Raw genomic sequence first — 20024 nt, 5'->3', positions numbered from 1 at the left:
CACACTAAACTCAATGCCTTTGATTTCTAATTTCTGCATTTTAATTTTTCCTGCAGTTCAGAGGCACAGATTTACTGAAGCTGCTGCTAGCAACAATTTGCTCTGACCCGCTACAGTTTTAATAGTCCTGCTGAAATAGGCGGGTTTATAGTGGGAAGGAAATGAATGGAGATTGGTGTCATTTATTTCAGGTGCCAGGGTAAGACCCACATTTCCGTAGGTAACAATTTAGGTAAAAAATGTTTCTTCTGGTTCTCGAGTATGTTTCTACGGCCAACCCTGGGTTCAGTTTGTCTCTATAGGCTGTTCTGAGCAGATCTCATTTCCAGTATCTCTGAGCTGGTAAAATGTCCTTTAAAATGATTTAAGGAATTTAACAAAGCACAGCTTCTTTCTCACTACACTGCCAGGACGCACAATTTCCTGTTGGCATTCAGAACTTCACTGTCCTGGAATGTGAGCTCTACGTTTGAAATCCCTGTGCAATATGTCACTCCGGCTGACAAGTACGGCAGGACGCCCCCAGATTCTAATAAGAGCTGGGGAGACAGGCAGTGCTGCTGAGGAACCTGTTACTCTCACCTGAGATCCAAATAAAAGTCAGACTTTTTTTCTTAATATAATTTATTGTCAAGTTAGCTAACATACAGTGTATACAGTGTGCTCTTGGTTTGGGGGGTAGATTCCCGTGAATCATCGTTTCTATACAACACCGGGTGTTCATCCCAAACTCTACCTGCTACGTTCAATCTAGAATTGAAGAGGAAATAGCATTTGAGACCAGTGAGTCCATGGACCAGTAAAAATTGAGAGAAAATGTTCTGCAGTACCAGGAGATTGCTGGTTTTTTATGTTGCCGTTTGAGCACATTAAAAATCCAACTGCTGGGGTGCCTGGGTGGCTCAGTCAGTTAAGTATCTGCCTCTTGACTTCAGCTCTGGTCATGATCTCATGGTTTGTGAGTTCAAGCCCAGAGATGGGCTCTGCGCTGAAAGGGCAGAGCCTGCTTTGGATTCTCTCTCTCTCTCCCTTACTCTCTGCCCCTCCCCTGCTGGTGCTCTATCTCTCTCAAAAAATAAATAAATAAATAAACATGTAAAAAAATCCAACTGCTAATGCCCATGACCATTGTTTTATAAAAGATAAGGCCATTTTAACATAACAGTAGAAAGGACAAGTCTTAGAATTAAAAATAAACAAATTTGACTTTTTTAATAACTCACTACATAATGTGTCTCTCTCTCTCTCTCCTTCCCCCTTTCCTTTGCTCTGAAGGAGATGAAAACATCATCAGAGATCAGTACTGGTTTGAGAATCACCAATAAAGGCAATCTCATTTTAGGATGAGGAAACTGAGGCTCTCTGAGGTAAACTAAATTAATGAAAGCTGGGACTAAAGCCCAGATATCCTGGCTCCTCATCTAGTATTTATTTTCTCTGACTTCTTTGTAATGGAATTCAGGGTAATGGCCCAGAGGTACAGAAAGATCCTGGAGTATCTTCTTAATCATCAAATATAATTACGCTATCTTCTATCAAGTTGTGATATTAAGTGCTATGGTCTAATTCTTTTAAAAAGCAACAATACATGTGAGGAGATTCTCTAGTGACTAGTTAAAGAACTTGTTCCCTAAGGGATTATTCAGTAGTCTTTAAAGCCAATAACAACAAACAAATAAAAAAAAGAAAAAAGAAACCAGAAAGTTAAAATTGAGGTCACTCATAAAGATTCCTCATTAAACATCTATTCTACATTTAAACAGAAGTTTGGGGACTGGTGGAGCCCATATTTTGTGGTGATTCTAGAATACCCTTCACAAAAGTAAAAGATTGGTTCACTAAATTGCATGACTTACACACTGCATTTCTCATTTTCCATACCCTTCTTCTTCTTAGTTTCTACCTCTACATTCTAGTCTCTGGCCTCAAAGGTTAGGAGACACATCCTGAGCACTACATTTTCATTTTGGTCCTTGTTCTCCAAGTTGACCCTTGAGGTATTTCGCCCTGTTGATTAGTAACTATTGCTTGGGACTACTGACATCCTTGGGGCCCATTCTTGGGGAGTACCATCCTGGCTCTCCTTCTACGTCTCTGCCTCCCTTGACGACTTCCCTTCCTCATTCCGACATCAGACATCGACATTCCCTAAGATTCCATCCTTAGACTTTCATTCTCCATCAGCTCAATTTTTCTCCTCTCCTATGACTCCCACCTCACCCACCACCACTTCTAAGCCCACATCATTTTATCAACTCTTCCAAGTTCCAAAGTCACTTTCCTAACTACATGCTGAATATTTCCAACTGTGTGTCACCATTTCTTCAAACACAACATGACTAGAACAGAATTCATTACACAAGTTAGGGCCTTCTCTACTAACCGTCCGTCTCCACACCACCTGACTTCTTCTCCTGACTTGTCTCTCTCTCCCTCTCTCTCCCTATCTCTCCCTCCCCCCTCCCCCTTCCCTGTTATAGGTACCATTCAGGAGCAATTCCTGGGAACAGTGACACCGGCAAGGGAACCAGCAGAAATGATGAGTGCCACTCGGTCAAGATACGAGGACACACTGCTTCTCCCTGTTGCACTGCCCCTCCTCTGGCCTCCAAACTGAGCTCGGTATTGGAAGAAACAAGTAACATCTCCAATAAAAAGTCACCTCTAAGTTGTCCAGACTTAAAACATTTAAAAGCAAAGACAGGATTCAGGAGTTAGTGAAAGAAAAGGAGCTTTGCCAAGGCCTTCCGGAGGAAGCTGTGATTCTTACTCAATGGGCAGCATATCTACCTGGATCAACAAATTTCACTCTCTTCATCAGGGAAACCTGTGCTTTGAGTCCTGCCACCAACACATATTAACTTTGTAAACTCAGGTAATACAATTAACGTTGCCTTGCCTCCAGTTCCTTATATGCAAAATGAAAAAATGAATAAAAAAGTTAATAGGGTGGCTGAAGGATTGAAGGAGTCAATATCTGTAAAGCTTTTAGAATCATGATCGGTAACGAACAGATGCTGAGTTCATGTCTGGTTTCCCCAGAAGCAGACCCTGAAACAAGGATTTGGGAGATGATCCCTGGAAATACTTATAATGGGGAAGTGAGGCAGGGAAGGGAAGGGAAAGCCATCAAGAGGTAAGTTATCAAACCAGTTACCACTATGAGAAAGTGGAGCCTGATCTAATAAGCGAACTCTGGGAGCCCGTGAGGAACACCCACCTCAGAGTCACCCCCAGAATGATAAGGAAGCTGGGGTATTTTCATACCATCTCTAGTCAGTGGTTGAAGGCTGTTCACAAGGGTGTGACTTCTCTGGTCCTTCCACCTGCTCTGGCTGCCAGAGAAAGCCCTCAGGCATTTGGAAACCTGGCTGGCAAGTACCCCACAGTGGTAGGGCCCAAGGAGATACATGAGGACCTTGTCTGTGCTCAATAAATATACTATCATCATCATCACTGAAGTCAGAAGGCCAAACAGATGAAAGCCAGGCTCTTCTGGCTGAAGCTGACTGGAGGGAGAAGGGATTATGGGCCCAGGATTTGGCACTGGGAAGCCAGTTCTCTCATCCTAGGTGACGTACCTGAATCACCCCTACGGAATCTCAGAGATCCACAGAGTAGTTTTTGACCACAGTTCATAGCCTACTACTGGGAATGAATGGAAGAAGGTAAAAATCCACTTCTATCCTCAAGGAACTGCAACTTAGTTTTAGACACAAACTATAAGCCTGGGACTATAACAAAATTGACAAAGGAGGTTAGGACTTACTAAGTGTCCAGTAAATTGGAGCGGAAGTTGTTTGGAGAAGTGAGATTGCAATTGGCTGCGACAATCAGAATAGGCTCCATTGATTGGATTACATAGGATTAAACTAAGCCTTATAGGATGATTAGTTTTCAATTAAAAGAACACAGCCATGGTAGAATTTCCCGGAGGTAGCAATAAACTGATTGAGTCCAAGAGTTTCCCTGATCTAGATGCTGGCTGTCAATGGTGAAGGCCTGGGGGCCAGGCCCCCTGCTTAACACAATCCCTCAGTTATCCTGCAATTGCAAAGTGATTTTGCTAGTGGTGATGCCCGTCTCCTAAAACTACCACTCCCAGGCAGATACAGCTTTCAATCTCTCAAATGCTTCACTGACCATGCATTTTAAACACTGTGTCTAATATCATAATAATAGCTACAACAACTTTGTGAGGTAGGTGTTTTTGTCACCATTTTAGAGGTGAGGAGGCTAAACTTGGATTGGCACCCTAGTGTATCCGATTTCAAATCTAGACCAAATCACTATGCTTTGATGCCTACGGTTCAAGCAAAGAAAAAGAGCTCTTAATTGCTTTAAATTTGGGGTCATCAAATCAGATCTTGCACACTGATCCCAAGCACTTGTATTTATAGGCTGTCTAGTCTCCCTTAGTGTCAACACAGCTATGAGAACTCTTTCTAAGGCTACATTTATCCCAGCAGCTGCTGCAAGCTTATGGAAAACAAATTGGGAAGGGACAAAAGGGAATAAATTGAAATCCATTTGAGTGACAGCTTTCTTACCGTGGCCAACAGATGGTGCATTTGTGGCATTCTTGGATCTCTAGGAGTGGAAGAATTCCTTGAGATCGGAGTTCAGCCCCATTTCTGCAAAACTGCAACCCTTATTTAGTACCCAACATTCCATCTGTCCCCATTTGGCAGGTTTTTTTTAAATCAAAGGTATTCATTACTCGAAGCTTCCTTTTGCTATAACAGGTATGTTAGATACATTCATTCATTCCTAATAAGACAGCTTAGAGAGGTAGAGAGGGTAAAATATTATCCTTCATCTACATGTAAGAAAAGGGAGATGATCAATAATGACCCTTTAATTTGGTCTTTCCTTTTGCAGACACCCCGCTCCACCCACCCCAGTCAACATCCTCAGAGAAAAGGCTCTTCAAGATTCTGGAATTGATCACAGCAGATGCAGCCTTTGCTCAGGATTTTTTTAAGTGATGGCTCACCAATCCCTGAAACCAGAGGTGTTCTCCACGTCTCAGCAGATAACTCCATGACCAGGTGTTTAAAATCCTGGGGTAATATCGCATCATGATGAAAGGGATCAAATATGAAAAGAAGGCTGTGGAAGACATTTCCCAAATACTTCAGATCTTGTAGGATATTCTGGGCTCGGTGAGGCACTGGGCTCCCTGGGACCACCTGTGTATGTGGACGTGCTATTCCAAATTTAGAAGTGCATGAAGCTAGCAGGAGCTTGGGAAGTTAACATTGAAAATTTAAGGCCAGCTCCCTAAGGGACAGCAATTAGTCTCAATTGCCTGATGGTGACAATGCATGTTTCTCTAGAGGAATATACACAGTGATCCTTCCCTAAACTTATGATGATGATGATGATGATGATGATGATAGAAAAAGTAGCAGTAGCCAGCTAACACTTATTGTGTGCTAGGCACTCTTTGGCTGTTTATATATATTAAATCATTTAGACTGAGAGTAGTTCTACGCAGTCAGTATTATTCTTATTGTCTACATTTTACAAACCAGTTAGCTGAGACATAGAGTTCAAGTTACTTGCCCAAGGTCACAAAGCTAATAAATGGTAGCATTTAAACTCAGGCCGTCTATATTAGTTACCCATTACAGTGTAACAAATTATCCCAAAACTTGGTGACTTAAAACGATACTTATTATCTCATAGTTCTGTGATGCAGGAATCTGAATTTGGCTTAGCAAGATCTTCTGACTCAAGGTCTCTCACAGGCTGCATTCAGGATGTAAGCAAGGCAGCTAGTACCAAGGCTTTACGAGAGAAGGCTCCACTCCCAACATCTCTTATATATTTATTGACAGGTTTCAGTTCTTGGTGGGTTGTCAGACTGATGCTTTAGCTCCTTTGTGAGGAGTTCCTTGCCCTGAGTTCCTTGCACATGGGCTTCTCCATAGGGAAGCTTACAACATGATTGCTTGCCTCATTAGAACAAGTAAACAAAAAGATTCAGAGAGAGATTCAAAAGTGCTACCAAGATGGAAGTCAGTTTCTTATAACCTAATCACAGAAGTGACATACCATCACTGCCATATTCAGTTAATTAAAAGTGAGTCACCAAGTCCAACTCATACTCAGGAGTAGATAATACAAAAGTCGTGAATGCAGAGGGCAGGATCACTGGGGGCCATCTTAAAGGATGCCTCCCACACAATCGGATATGACCTTAACCAAGAGAGGAGAGAGCTCACACATTTTCTCTATGGTTAAATTCAGAAGACCTCAATCTATCTCAACAAAGAGTATAAGACTGTAGGGCTGGGGAAGTTCTAGCCCAGAGGCCAGCTCTAGCCAGGATCTAGAGTTAATTGGTTTCAAATCACTTGAGCCTCTAGAGTTATATTTCCTTCCCTGGAAATCTCTTATAGCTATGGCATTAACTCTAAGTGTGAGGAAAATGAGAGTTGTGAATCATAATTATTTTTTTTAATTCCTACTTTAAAGTTAGCAATGAGAACAGCTTACCTCAGGAAGTCACTCTTCCCTCCTCCCCCTCTTGTCCTTTGTCTTTCCCTCTATGATTTTGTATGTCTCCCTGTGGTATGTTTTGTATGTCTCCACTTTCATACTGGTCTCTCCTCCAGTCCTGTCCCACTGGACCAGCTTTCTCTTCCTACCTTCTTATTGCTCTGTACTTCTCTCTATCCTTGATCCTTCTCAGTCTCTAGGTTGTGTTTATATTTTAATTTATAAAAAGATTTTAGGGGGCGCCTGGGTGGCGCAGTCGGTTAAGCGTCCAACTTCAGCCAGGTCACGATCTCGCGGTCCGGGAGTTCGAGCCCCGCGTCAGGCTCTGGGCTGATGGCTCAGAGCCTGGAGCCTGTTTCCGATTCTGTGTCTCCCTCTCTCTCTGCCCCTCCCCCGTTCATGCTCTGTCTCTCTCTGTCCCAAAAATAAATAAACGTTGAAAAAAAAATTAAAAAAAAAAAAAAAAAGGTTTTAGGATGGGGGGGGCGGGGGCGGCCCTGGGTGGCTCAGTCAGTTAAGCGTCCAACTTCAGCTCAAGTCATGATCTCCCAGTCCATGGGTTCGAGCTCCACATTGGGCTCAGTCCTGACAGCTCAGAGCCTGGAGCCTGCTTTGGATTCTCTGTCTCCCACTTTCTCTGCTCCTCCCCTGCTTGCGCTCTGTCTCTCTCTAAAATAAACATTAAAAAAATTTTTAATAAGAGAATTATAAAAAAAGTTTTTAGGAAGGAAGAGTCCATCAAACAAATTCACAATAAGGTGGTATGATGGTCAGTTTTTTGTGTCAACTTGCCTAGGTGATAGTACCCAGTTGTTTAATCAAACACTAATCCAGGGTGTTGTTGTGAAGGCATTTTGCAGATGTGACTGAGATCTACAATCAGTGGCCTGTATGTAAAGGAGATTATCCTGGATAATCTGAGAAGGTCTGATGCAATCTGTTGAAACAGATTTCCTAGCAGAAGAAGAAATTTTGCCTGTGGTCTATAACACTAGCTCTTGTCTGAGAGTTTCCAGCTTTCTTGTCCTGACAGTGTGCCCTACAGATTTAGGACTTGCCTAGCTCCCACAAGTACATAAATCAATCTTTAAATGCATTTATATAAATATGTGTATATTTATTTATTTGAGTGCATGCCCACATGCACAAGCAAGGGAAGGACAGAGGGAGAGAGAGAGAAGGAGAGAGAGAATCTTAAGCAGTCTTCATGCTCAGCAAGGAGCCCAACTGGGGGCTCAACCCTGGGATCATGACCTGAGCCAAAATTAAGAGTTGGACACTCAACTAACTGAGCGACCCAGGCACCCGTATGATATTTATTAATATAAATATATATGCGTATATATATGTATGTGCATATATGCATGTATGTGTGTATAAATTTAAATCTAAATCTAGATATGTAAAGAAATACAGAACATACTGATTCTTTTTGTCTGGCAGGATCCTGAATGACATAGGTGGGAATGTCCAAGAGTTCTGACAACGATCTTTATAGCAGTTGGGAGAGGGAAGTATAAAAGAATTGAATAGCTCAGAGAAGTGAATTTTCATGTTAAAAGAAGAATCGAGTAACTTTAAGAAATGAATTTTCAGAGGTACTTTTTTTCTCTAGATGAAAGTTATGGATGTCCCTCAAGTAATACCATGCTGGCCACCGCTATGGCCTGAAATAGTCCTCAATAATATCCTCTTCAGACTTTTCCAGCCATTCTTCCTGTCCCATCAAAACTTAACTTGTCATGTTTTCCACTCTCTTAGGGAACTATTTGCTAGAAGTGTTCTATTATTCTGTTTGATTCACATTTATGTTCCTAGCTCTGAGTCTTGCACATTTATCCCACTTAATATAGGTTTATTTAAAGGATGATTGATGAGGGGTGCCTGGGTGGCTCAGTCGGTTAAGCATCCGACTTCAGCTCGGGTCATGATCTCACGGTCCGTGGGTTCGAGCCCCGCGTCGGGCTCTGTGCTGACAGCTCAGAGCCTGGAGCCTATTTCCGATTCTGTGTCTCCCTCTCTCTGACCCTCCCCCATTCATGCTCTGTCTCTCTCTGTCTCAAAAATAAATAAACATTAAAAAAAAATTTTTAAGGATGATTGATTGATGAATTTACATGTAAACAGGAGCATTCAATGTCTTTTTTTTTTTTGCTTTATTTATATTTTAAAATTTTATTTTAATTCCAGCATGGTTGATGTACTGTGTTATATTAGTTTCAGGTGTATATTGAATCCCTTGGCCTAGGAAGGGTTAGTGAAAGGGAAATACTTTGAGGCAGGAGCACCTATACTTGATTCTTAAATCCTTTAACTTGGGTATCTGCCTAATTGGCTACACACAGTTATACTACATTTCTGTGCCTGTACCCAAACGTGGTCTCAGACAGACGCTAAGCCGTGCAAGCCACCTGTGCCCATACTCTACATAAAGATCACTGATCTCAAAGTGTGGTCTGAGGACCCCTAGAGGGTCCCAAAATACTTTCACGGGGTCTGCTAGGTCCTCCTTTTCCAGCTACATAGCTGTATAAGACTGTATTTTCTTCATATACTTCAATCAAGACAACATATCACAACAGATTACAAACGAAGAAGCAGACACAAGAATCATGTTCTCTTCTACTAAGTCATCCATCCATTAGAGAGATTTGAAAAAAATGTAAAACAATGCCATTTTTCTCACTAATTTGTAGTTATTTTTCATAAATATGTAGTTTTTTTTCATAAAATATGCTACACGCAATGAGGATATTATTGTTACTTCAAAATAACTATAGATTTAATAAATAACTTTAAAATTCTATGTTTTAATTTCTAATATGATCATCAGACATCATCTACATAAACAAAAGCTCTTTGTGTCTTCAATTTTTAAGAGTGTGAGGAAGAATCTGGGGCACCTGGGTGGCTCAGTCAGTTAAGGGTCTGTCTTTAGCCGATGTCATGATCTCACAGTTTGTGAGTTTGAGCCCTGCATCAGTCTCTGTGCTGACAGCTTAGAGCCTGGAGAGGTTTCAGATTCTGTGTCTCCTTCTCTCTCTGCTCCCCCCCACCCTGCTCTCACTTTCTCTCTGTCTCTCTCAAAAATAAATAAAGTATCCAAAAAAGTTAAAAAAAAAAAAGAGTATAAGGAATCCTAAAACCTTAAAAATGCTTAAGAAACTGTTGCTAAGGATCATTGATTATGTTTCTTCTGGACCATGAAGCACAATGTGCCTCTAGGGGTGACTGGTTGCCCTAGGAATTGGGAACAATTTAGAGTGACATGCAACCTCAAGTCTGTCCCATTTGCTAGTCGCCAAACCCACATCAGAGGTCATTTTCATATTCCTTATGATCTTCTACAGAGCCCAGCAGGACCATGAGCACACAAAACACACTGTAAAGTTTACTGACTGATTTTTATTAATCTTCAGTTCTGCAAGAAGTATTAATTTAGAATAAGGAGATATCTGCCACATCGCTCAAGAAGCGTACTGTCAATCTCAAGGGCTAGAACCCAAACAGTTTGGGAGACCTGGAGCCTGGAGCCTTTCCTTATTAGCCCATGGAGTCACTGAGTCCAGGAGATTCTGATGTTTTCCTTTGGTTAGAGAAACAGGCAGGATAGGATTGCAGCTTTATAGCCTGGGATCTTAGAGGAACTATGGATAAGTGACTGGCAGTATAGAACTCAAGGTACTACTTGTACACATGTTCTATTTGAGTACAGCCTTTAAGTCCAGACTAGAGTATGGTTCCAAGCACTGAGTCAGAGCTCATCTTACTGGCTGTGAGATTTGGAGCAAATTTCCTATTTGCTCTGTCAGCCTCAGTTTCCCTATCTGTATAATGGGTATAATAGTAATAGGACTTGAAATGGTTGTGGTCAAAATTAAATGATGTGATGTATAGCAAGTCCTTATCATGGGTGCCCAGCACAACAAAAGACCTAAAAAATATGGCTAACTACTATTATATAGCTAATATTTCTTTGTATTAGGCAGAAAAGCGGGGCTGGGAAAGGGACTTTCTGTTCTTATTTGGTAGTTAATATTTAATATGCTAAGCACTAGAGAGACCTATTGTTTCCCGCAGTCCTTGCTGAGAATGGGAAAGGAAAAAACAGATCTTGTTTTGTTTCTTTTTCATTCTCAGAAAAAGCCTGAAGTTGGAGGAAAAGGAGGAAGGAGAGGTCGACCACTCATTTACTAAAGAAAACGTGCTTCCACTTTGACCTGCTGTGTATGAATTTGCAAAATCCCCCTTCATTCCAGCAAGATCCAATTTGTGCTTGAATAGGTGCTTCTCTGGCTGGAGCAGAAAGTGCATGGGTTTGACCGGGCACTGTGTCTGTTTGCTATGGGTCCTTGGGCTGCTGACTAAGTCTTGGGACAGAGTTTGTTTTCAGGTCTGGAGCCAGGAAAACATACCCCTTGATGCGCACATATCTGCAGTGTGACACATGGCTTGGAAGCCTATCACATAGACTGGAGCGGCCGCCTGATTTGTTTCCCAGGAAAGATTGTCTTCATGAGATATTATTAGGGATGAATGCTGTGTGCGATGTGCACCGGCCGAGGACAGTAGCCACCTAACTTCAAAGGCTCCCCCCTCTCAGGCCCCTGCAAGCTGGGCTGTGCCAGCCATAGGCCCAAAAAAGATCTTTCAGCAGGGAGGGGACTGTGACTTGCCCAGTAGCTGCATTTGAGAATCAAAGGGCAGATTTCAGGGAGTGATAGGATGTTTGTCTGGAGAAGGGCTTGGGGACTGCTTTCACGTGCCGCTGAAGGAACAGAGAGCAGCATGAATTCTGATTGAATGGTTGGCTCTGGGATATGCTTGATTTAAAACCAAAGTAAACAAGAAAACACCTGCCACTTAACCAGTGATGCACTTGGCACCACAAGAGGCAGACTAATGCAGGGGGTTGGGACAAGAGTGTGCTGAAAATGTCTTGGACCAATCCACTTGTTCTAGAAGATGGTGCCAAAATGCTAGAAAAGTTCTTCTGCAAAGAAGCTAAAAAGAATGCAGATTATTTCACCAGAAGAGCAAAATGCCCAGGAAAGGGTATAACAAAACGTTTTGTTTCATAGGCTGTTTCCATTACTAGCTGACAGAGAAGGAGGAAATGGCTTTCTACTTGTCTGGTAGGAATTTGGGTAATACTATCAGAACTCTTGCTGTAACAACAGTGGGGAGGGAAACAGGGAAGCTAATGGAACACGTGCTTCAGTGAATTTTTTTTCCCCAGTAAGCTCTACACTCAATGTGGGGCTTGAACTCACAACCCTGAAATCAAGCCTGCCTCTAAGGACAGGCTCCCCACCTGGGGGCCTGTATGTTAGGAACGGTGCAGGGCCACCTACAATTCCACGCAGTGAGTTTCAAACACTGTCATGAGTTATTTTCTACATAATCTTTTTACCTAAAGAAGCACTTCTGTTATGTTATTACCTCCGACAGCAATGAGGCAATAGCGGGGATTAAAAATAATCACGATTAGAAATAAAATGTCACGCACGTAGTGAACAGTAAATAAGTTCTTAATGAATGAAACTGGATTTTTAGAAACAATGAAGTACGAACAGGAAAAAGTGGGAGATTGTGGGCATGCTTATTTTAATTTTCTAAGTATATGTTCTTGTTCTAAGTATATGTTTTCAGCAATTTGGAGCTCACTCCAGATTCTAAATCGCCCTTCCTGAGATTCACACCTCTACAAAATTAGGTTAGATCGCCCTCTGGTGGCATGGAGCTAACCTTTCTTCTCACAAAGTGTATCTTCTGTTACCTCTACGATAGAAGTTCAGTATTCTGTTCTACAGCGCTTTCACATAGAACAAATACAAACTCACAACTTTGCAGAACGAGGAAATCATAAGCATCTAATTATGGTTCCTGTTTAATTTCTTGCAAAGAGTTCAAAAAGCAATTTGGGATCTTGAAGAACTTAAGGAATATTTACTGCAATACTGTATCAAAAGAGGTGTCTTTAATAGGGATTCTGTATTACTGAGATTAATTGAACGACTATGTTCAAGAGAAAAGAAAAAAAATTTAGTAATAGAGTTTCAGTAATTGTCCAAGCAACAAGATTAATCAATAAACATTATTCTAATCTTGATACTGTCATTATCTGGCTGTGTGTTTTTGGATTTCACTAGATACCCCAATAGTCTTAAAACAAATTTGCTGTTATTTTTCTTAAACCACCTCCAACATAACTTGCAACCCAAATATTAATGAAATTAATATTAACTCAATATTAATTCTCTCCAGGAGACTGTAATCAGCATAGACTCAATAATATGTACATACACAATATAAAGATAATTATAAAAATAGCAAATGCATAGGGAATTTTTCCTCTGATTATTTGGAAGACAGTGGGAAATATGGCAGAAGTAAGCATTGAGGTTAACATGTTATGGGCACTGCTATGAGGAAAGAGCCTCACAGCTAATTTCAAGCTCAGATTTTAGAGAAAGAGTCTGTGATGAAATGAATCCAGTTTTGGTCAGGGACTCACACAGGTCTATATAACTGGAGCTGTGAATACGGTGGATAGGATGGGGGTGGGGGCAGATAACTCAAAAGATGTCCATGACAAGCACAAACTCATATCACTCTTAAAAAATTGAATTACGTCTTGCTTTTTGACTCTTTTTTTTTAATTTTTTAACATTTATTTTTGAGAGACAGAGAGAGACAGAGTGCACGTGGGGGAGGGGCAGAGAGAGAGGGAGATAGAATATGAAGCAGGCTCCAGGCTCTGAGCTGTCAGCACAGAGCCCGAAGTGGGGCCTGAACCCACCAACAGTGAGATCATGACCTGAGCTGAAGTCGGACACTTAACCGACTGAGCCACTCAGGCACCCCTTGCTTTGACTCTTAATAAGAATGTGTTTATGCTATTGTGCTGATAATTAATGAAGTACATATTTTTCATTTATCTCATTGAATTTAGGTAATATAACTAAAGCTATATTATTCAGTTAATATGTTCTAACGCATGCCACAAAAAGGTTTTATGGCCCCATAAAGATTTCTTACAAGGAATGTGGCATAGTCTAAAAAAATTAATCTAAGATAAAAATGCATCTGAGCCTTAAATGTCTGCTATAAAACTCTATATTTGGGGGGGGGAATTAAAAAAAAACCTGTTTTTAATTTTTAACCGTTATTCATTTAAAAAAAATTTTTTGAAGTTTTTACTTATTTTCGAGAGACAGAGAGAGACAGAGCGCAAGTGGGGGAGGGGCAGAGAGAGAGGGAGACACAGAATCTGAAGCAGGCTCCAGGCTCTGAGCTGACAACACAGAGCCCGACGCGGGGCTTGAACTCATGAGCCACGAGATCGTGACCTGAGCTGAAGTCAGACACTTAACCGACTGAGCCACCCAGGCGTCCCGGAAAGTCAAATTTTAATGAGATTTGAAACAGGAACAAAGATTCATTGATGGAGTACTCTTACGATGTTTTGCCTAATATTTTTGTATTTCCGGTATCTTTAAATTCATACATTAGCTACTTCCTCTGGCATTGCAAACCAGTAGGGCTATTAGTTAATGTCCATTTTATTAATTAGAGGAAAAAAGTCAAAGGATTTCTTAAGATCACAGAAAACCTCCTTAAAGAACCCACATGCTTTTGTTTGTTCCACCCATCCATCCACCCATCCATTTATTCATCAGATATCTATGGAGCAAATCTGTATATTAAGTATTTAACCTCATAAGAGTAGCAACGGTGATTAGGAGGTAATATCCCTGTATGCAAGCAGTTTGCAGTATAGTAGGACCAATCAGAAAACTACATGTATAAATATAGAAAACAGGCTGAAATGGCTACTCTGGAAGTTCATAGGATTGGAATTTCAGATAGTAGAGAGAGCTTAGAAATTATGTAGTCCAACTTCTCTCCTAGTATATAAATGCTCAATAAAATATTTGGCATTCAGGATCTTTTCTTAATACTTAGCATATATATATTAAACTATACATAGCATTATATATATATATATATATATATATATAATATACACACACATATACACAGAGTATATAATACTATATAAAGGGTGTTAAGGTCATAGAGATGTGTATACACATTATATATATATATGTGTATATATATATATATATATATATATATATATATATATATGAATCTTCCCCTAGGTTGTATGTTCTCCCAGAGAGGCACTGAAAATCTTTCTGCATTCTGGTTTGCTTTCTTTAGATTATATTTTTATTATCTGTATATATGATGCCCATATTGGATCTGGAGTATAATGGGGCTACTTTATCTCATGATATTTGTTATACTTCTACTAATGAATTATACAAAAGTATGTGCTTTTGTAGCATCTATATTATACTTAAAGTCAACTAAAGCCCTAGTTCTTGCTGTTCCAGCCATCATCCTGGCCAGGGGAAGCATGGTCTGTGATGGTGGGGAGACAGGGACAAGGGAGCGCTAGTTAAGGAAATGCCTCTTGCACTTAATGGGTCTCCAGACAGAATCTGGGCATGTGGGCAGAGGAGTAAACAGGCTGGTTCCTGTTCTGGGTTTGGGAACCCAGGCTAAGGAGAAAATCAAAATAGAAGTCCTAGATGAATGCAGGCCAGAAAGCAAGAGAAATTTAGAAACTTAATATCTAAGGAGTAAATTGAGATAAAAATCAAGATCCATATTGAAATGGCTTCCATAAGGAACAGGCGAGGATAAAAAAAGTTTCAGAGGTGGAATCCAGAGAGGTAACTTGAACCAATTTTTTGTCTTCCAGGGGTGAGCCCCAAGAAGAAGAGGAAAGTATTAGGAGGACAAAGCCTGTTCCAGCATCTTTACTTAATCAACATTTACTATGTGCCATGCTCTGGGCCAAGCACTAGCTATCAAAGATGAAGAAGACCTATGTCCAGATATCAGAGTTCTCGCAGCTCCTTTGGGAGATGGACATAGGCCATCTACCTCTTACATAACGTGGTTAATACAATGACGGAGAACACACAGGGGCCACAGAAGAGGACCAAAGCCCCTAGGGAAGGCAGTGGTCTCATAGGATACAAAAGAGTTGAGCAGATGGAAGGAATGGGGAAGGACTTTCTAAGACAGAAAAGTCAAGTGAAGCCCCAGAGGATAAGAAGCAGCTCGTGTAAAAAGGAGCTACTTGTAGTTCTGTGTTGCTGGCCTGTCAACTATAAATCACTGTAAGCCAGATTTTTCCTCTCCTGTACTTGAGAAATTTTGTTTAGAACCTAAGTAAAGGTCTTTACATTGATCAGTTTTAATATTTATATTCTTTGCTTTCCCCTTTTATAGTAGTCTTAGAATATTCTTAAAGTATCAAAGGTCTATATTCAGTGTTTCCCCAGGCTACAGATACTGCAAAATGTGATGAACATTTTTTCTACCTTCCTCCTAGTCCTTGATTGAAAAAAATTAAAATAAATGGTTGAGTGTAGCACCAAATCCAGAGCCCTTCAGTATTCTCTAGAGGTGTCCTGCCAAATTGACACTGATCCAGCAATCAACAGCCCACACATATGGTTGTTTAATTAGCTAACACTCTGCAGTAATGAGAGCTAGCATGGCTATTTATGGCCAGGAATGGCAGGTTAGGATAACTTGGAAAGGATCCACATATAAAAGCACACCTGCCAAAGGGGAAGCCTGGCATCAGAAGGCAGATCTGCACGTCAATGCTAGAAAGAACCCAGTCAAGTATCAGCCAGTATCTGGAAATTATGTTAACAGACAATAATCAAGTAATCAACTGGGAAAGGCAAAAAATGAGAACTACCTAATGTAATGGCCTTGATCTAAAAGGTGAATGGGCAGAGCGGTAGGGCAGATATTTGCAAATCCAGGGGAACATTTAGCACCAGGAAAACAATCTATGATCTCGTGAAAAGTGTTGGTCAAGTTCATGGGCAGGACTCCAATTCCCAGGGGAAGATATAGTAGAATCGATGCGTGGTGTTAGAGTTAATAAAAGATCAAGAATGCAACAAAGATAAGTAGTACAGTATAGAAGGCCAGTAAGAACTGGGTCTAGTTACCAGAACTTGGACATCTAGTGGGGACTTGGTTTCAGAAGCAAGAAAGCAGACTAAAAAGGCAGCAGATACAGAGCTGGACAGGCCACAAGTGTGACCCAGACTAGATCCCCTGATAGCCTCCGAGTAAGGCTGAACCTATTGTTGGGGGATCAGTGGCTCAACATTTAGGGGGAGGAGAGCTCCAGAGGCCAGGAATCTGTATGTCAACAGTAATAAGCTGCTTATATTTCTACACCTTGTTCACACTGTAAGTCTTGGTCACATACCTTGCTCAGTTGGGGATGCCTCTATTATTTCCGTGAGTCTTTAGTCCTATGACCTTATCACAGAAGGGGATGAGATTATGCTGATAGAGCTTGCCCTCACTGTGAGAAGCTGGCTTCTGGTGATTGCTTCCTTCCTTTTTTTTTTCTAAGTGTTCATAGACTTGTGTTTCATAATCCATCTTAATTTTGCTGGGGATAACATAAAACTCAAAGAAAGCCAAAAGAAGTCCCATAAAGGGAGACAATGGTTCTATGACTGGGGAGAAAATATGGACAGTTTCAGGTGATATTTGCATTCACTCTGGGGAAACAGTGAAGGGTACATATCAACTGGGGAGATGGGAGTGGAGAGAACGATCCAGTATGAAGGAACATCTTAAGACAGTCAGAGATGATATTAGACTATGTAGTCCAGTCTGGCTGTGGTATAAAAAGTCAGATTGGAGAGAGGAGCAGTCAGATCCTTGAGGCCAGAGAATATGAACTTTCCTGGGGATGTAACAGGCAGTGAATAAAGGTATTTTCCTGGCCAGCTTGGAGCTTTAAAAAGAGTTATATTAATAGTGAGAAAGCATCAAACTCCAAGTGAGGAGTACTGTATAAAATTACTGGCCTGTATACTTTAAATTATTACTGCCATGAATGACAAAGACAAATTATTCCAAAGTAAACTAAATAAACATGACAACTGAATGCAACAGGTGATTTGGGGATTTTTTTTAGTGCTAAGGGAATTGTTGGGATAATTGGCAAAAATCTGAGTAAGGTCCATACATTAGAAAATAGTATTGTGGCAATGGAATTCCAGATTTCAATAATTATATCATGGTTATGCTTGAGAATATTCTTCTTTTGGGAAAAGGTACACTGAGGCATTTAGAAATAAAAGGACATATATCTGAACTGTCAAACGGTTCAGAAATGAGGATATATAGACATGTACATGTACGTGTAATGTCTATACTGCTACACACATGTATAGTGTGTGTGTGTGTGTGTGTGTGTGTGTGTGTGTTCCCACCTACCTATTTAGAGAGAATGAAACAGAAATGTGATTAAATTTTAATATTTGGGAAACCCAGGTGAAAGGTATTCTGGAATTCTTTGTATTTTTCTTACAACTTTTCTACAGATCAAAATTTATGTCAAGATAAAAGTTAAAAGAAAAAATAAACCTCATAATGTAGTGATGGAGTGTAGTAACTGCTTATGAGGCTCCCAAGGTGAGAGGTGATAAGCACCAGGTGGTGGCAGGAATAGACGGAAGATGGAAGCAAGAGGCATTCAACAGGTAAAGGTTCCTGTATTTGGCAACTCAGTAGGTATGATACAGGAGCTCAGACTACTTGGAGTTTTCAAGTCAAAGTGCCAGATGAATGATATCACCTTCATAGTTGGAAACGTTTGGTTAATGATCATGGTGTAGAATTACTGATAAGATTTCAAAATAAAAACTATAATTTCAGGAAAGAAGCATGAATGGAAAAACATGGACTAAGATAGACTGGTTGAACATGTAATAGGTAAGTTGAACATTTTTTGTTGTTGTTGAAGTATCTAATTAAATTTAATTGTGGCCCAGCTGGTAAATTTTTATTTGTGCAACCAGCCAGAAAAGAATCACATTAGTGCTTGATGAAGATGAAAAAGTGCTGAATGCTGAAAGGTAAAAAGCAAGCCCCGTAGTGGTGAGATTCACTTTCAGAAGACTGCAGGCTCTGGGCTGGGCTGCCCTACCTGCTGGGACGCACAGTCCTCTCATTGAGCTTGGAATCCTGCTCAGCTCTGTGTCATTATCAGGTCATGCATGTGCCTGGAGCTTCCGGGAGCTGCCCTCTTGTCTGTGCTTTCACATCCTGAAATGTTAAGCATCCATCCTTTTTGCTCTTCCCAACAAGTTTCTTCTCTTATCAACTATTGTGGTAGAATATATTATTTGTTTACAATTCCTCCTTCCCACCTTTATTCACCAAGTGGACTTCCCCACTCATTGACTCTGGGCTGGGCCATGTGGAGGAAATGACATGTGCAAGTTCTAAGCAGAGGCATCACCTGTGTCTGCTTTTGCTTCTTGTCCTTCTAACCTCTGCCAGAATCACATGCCTTAGATAATGACTGCTCTCTCAGCCTGTTCCATGTGGACCCAAACCCCACGCCCCAGTCTACACAAGCCCTATCAAGCCCAGCCAAACCAAAGCAGAGCCACAGTTGGCCCAACAAACATATGATAGAGAAATAGAGGCTTATTGTTGTAAATAAGTTTGGGGGCCATTTGTTACGCATCATAACCACAACAAAAAGTGATGAATAATTATTTGTCTCTTGTCTGTTTGGTTTGTAGCTTTTCACTCTGCTGTTGAGACTGATGCTTCTGGAGCCTTCTTCAGAACTGAACCCTGACTTTTCTGGTCTCTGGCCTCCCCATATATCATGGTTATGTTTGAGAATGTTGTTCTTTTAGGAAAATGTACAGTGAGGCATTTAGAAATAAAAGAACTGTCTGAACTGTCAATACTCCTTTCCTCCATAGATCATATGGTTTCTGGTCACCCTACCTATAATTCTGACCCATAGTGGCTATCCCCTTGTACTTGCATCCCCACTGGTGTCTTCAGGCCCACAGATTAGGAAATAGGCACAAGGTGGGCAGTGTTCAGAACACAAAGGTTCTTATCTATGTGAAATTCAGTTATTTAGAAAGCTGTCCTCTTTACAACACAATTAAAAAGGAGTGCAATATGATTGGAAATGGTGAAGATCATAAATTTTCCCACAGTTTATGCCTAAGAGTAGAAATGTATTATGCGGAGGACAGTTCCTCACTCAAAAACTGCATGCTTTGATATTACATACACTTGCAACAAATATGGTTATGTGGTTTTCAACCATACACCTGATTGGAGGAGAAAAGGAGTAGTGAGAAGGAACAGCTGACCTATTGATGGGAAGAGAGGAGACAAAAGTCTGCACCTGAGTGGTTCAGTTGGTTAAGCGTCTCACTCTCGATTTCAGCTCGGGTCACAATCTCACGATTCACAGGATCGAGCCCCATGTCAGGCTCCGCACTTACAATACAGAGCTTGCTTGGGATTCTCTCTTTCTCTGCTCTTCTCCTGCTTGTGTGCGCGCGCTCTCTCTCTCTCTCTCTCTCTCTCTCAAAATAAATAAACAAACAAAAGAATATAGAAGAAAAAAACAA

At 40.8% G+C, this 20024-nt stretch overlaps 1 long non-coding RNA gene across 1 annotated transcript; it reads left to right on the top strand.

The window, feature by feature from the left end:
* Positions 1–2142: 2142 nt before the first annotated feature.
* On the top strand, positions 2143–19320 carry LOC113602013 (uncharacterized). Its single transcript, XR_003423393.2, has 5 exons — positions 2143–2875; positions 4882–5051; positions 15284–15707; positions 18292–18348; positions 19167–19320. It is a non-coding gene; the product is annotated as an uncharacterized LOC113602013 (long non-coding RNA).
* The last annotated feature ends 704 nt before the right edge of the window (positions 19321–20024 follow it).

Source organism: Acinonyx jubatus, chromosome B3 (genome assembly GCF_027475565.1).
Source record: "Acinonyx jubatus isolate Ajub_Pintada_27869175 chromosome B3, VMU_Ajub_asm_v1.0, whole genome shotgun sequence".
Lineage (NCBI taxonomy): Eukaryota > Metazoa > Chordata > Mammalia > Carnivora > Felidae > Acinonyx > Acinonyx jubatus.
This window is presented reverse-complemented; position numbering and strand designations above follow the sequence as displayed.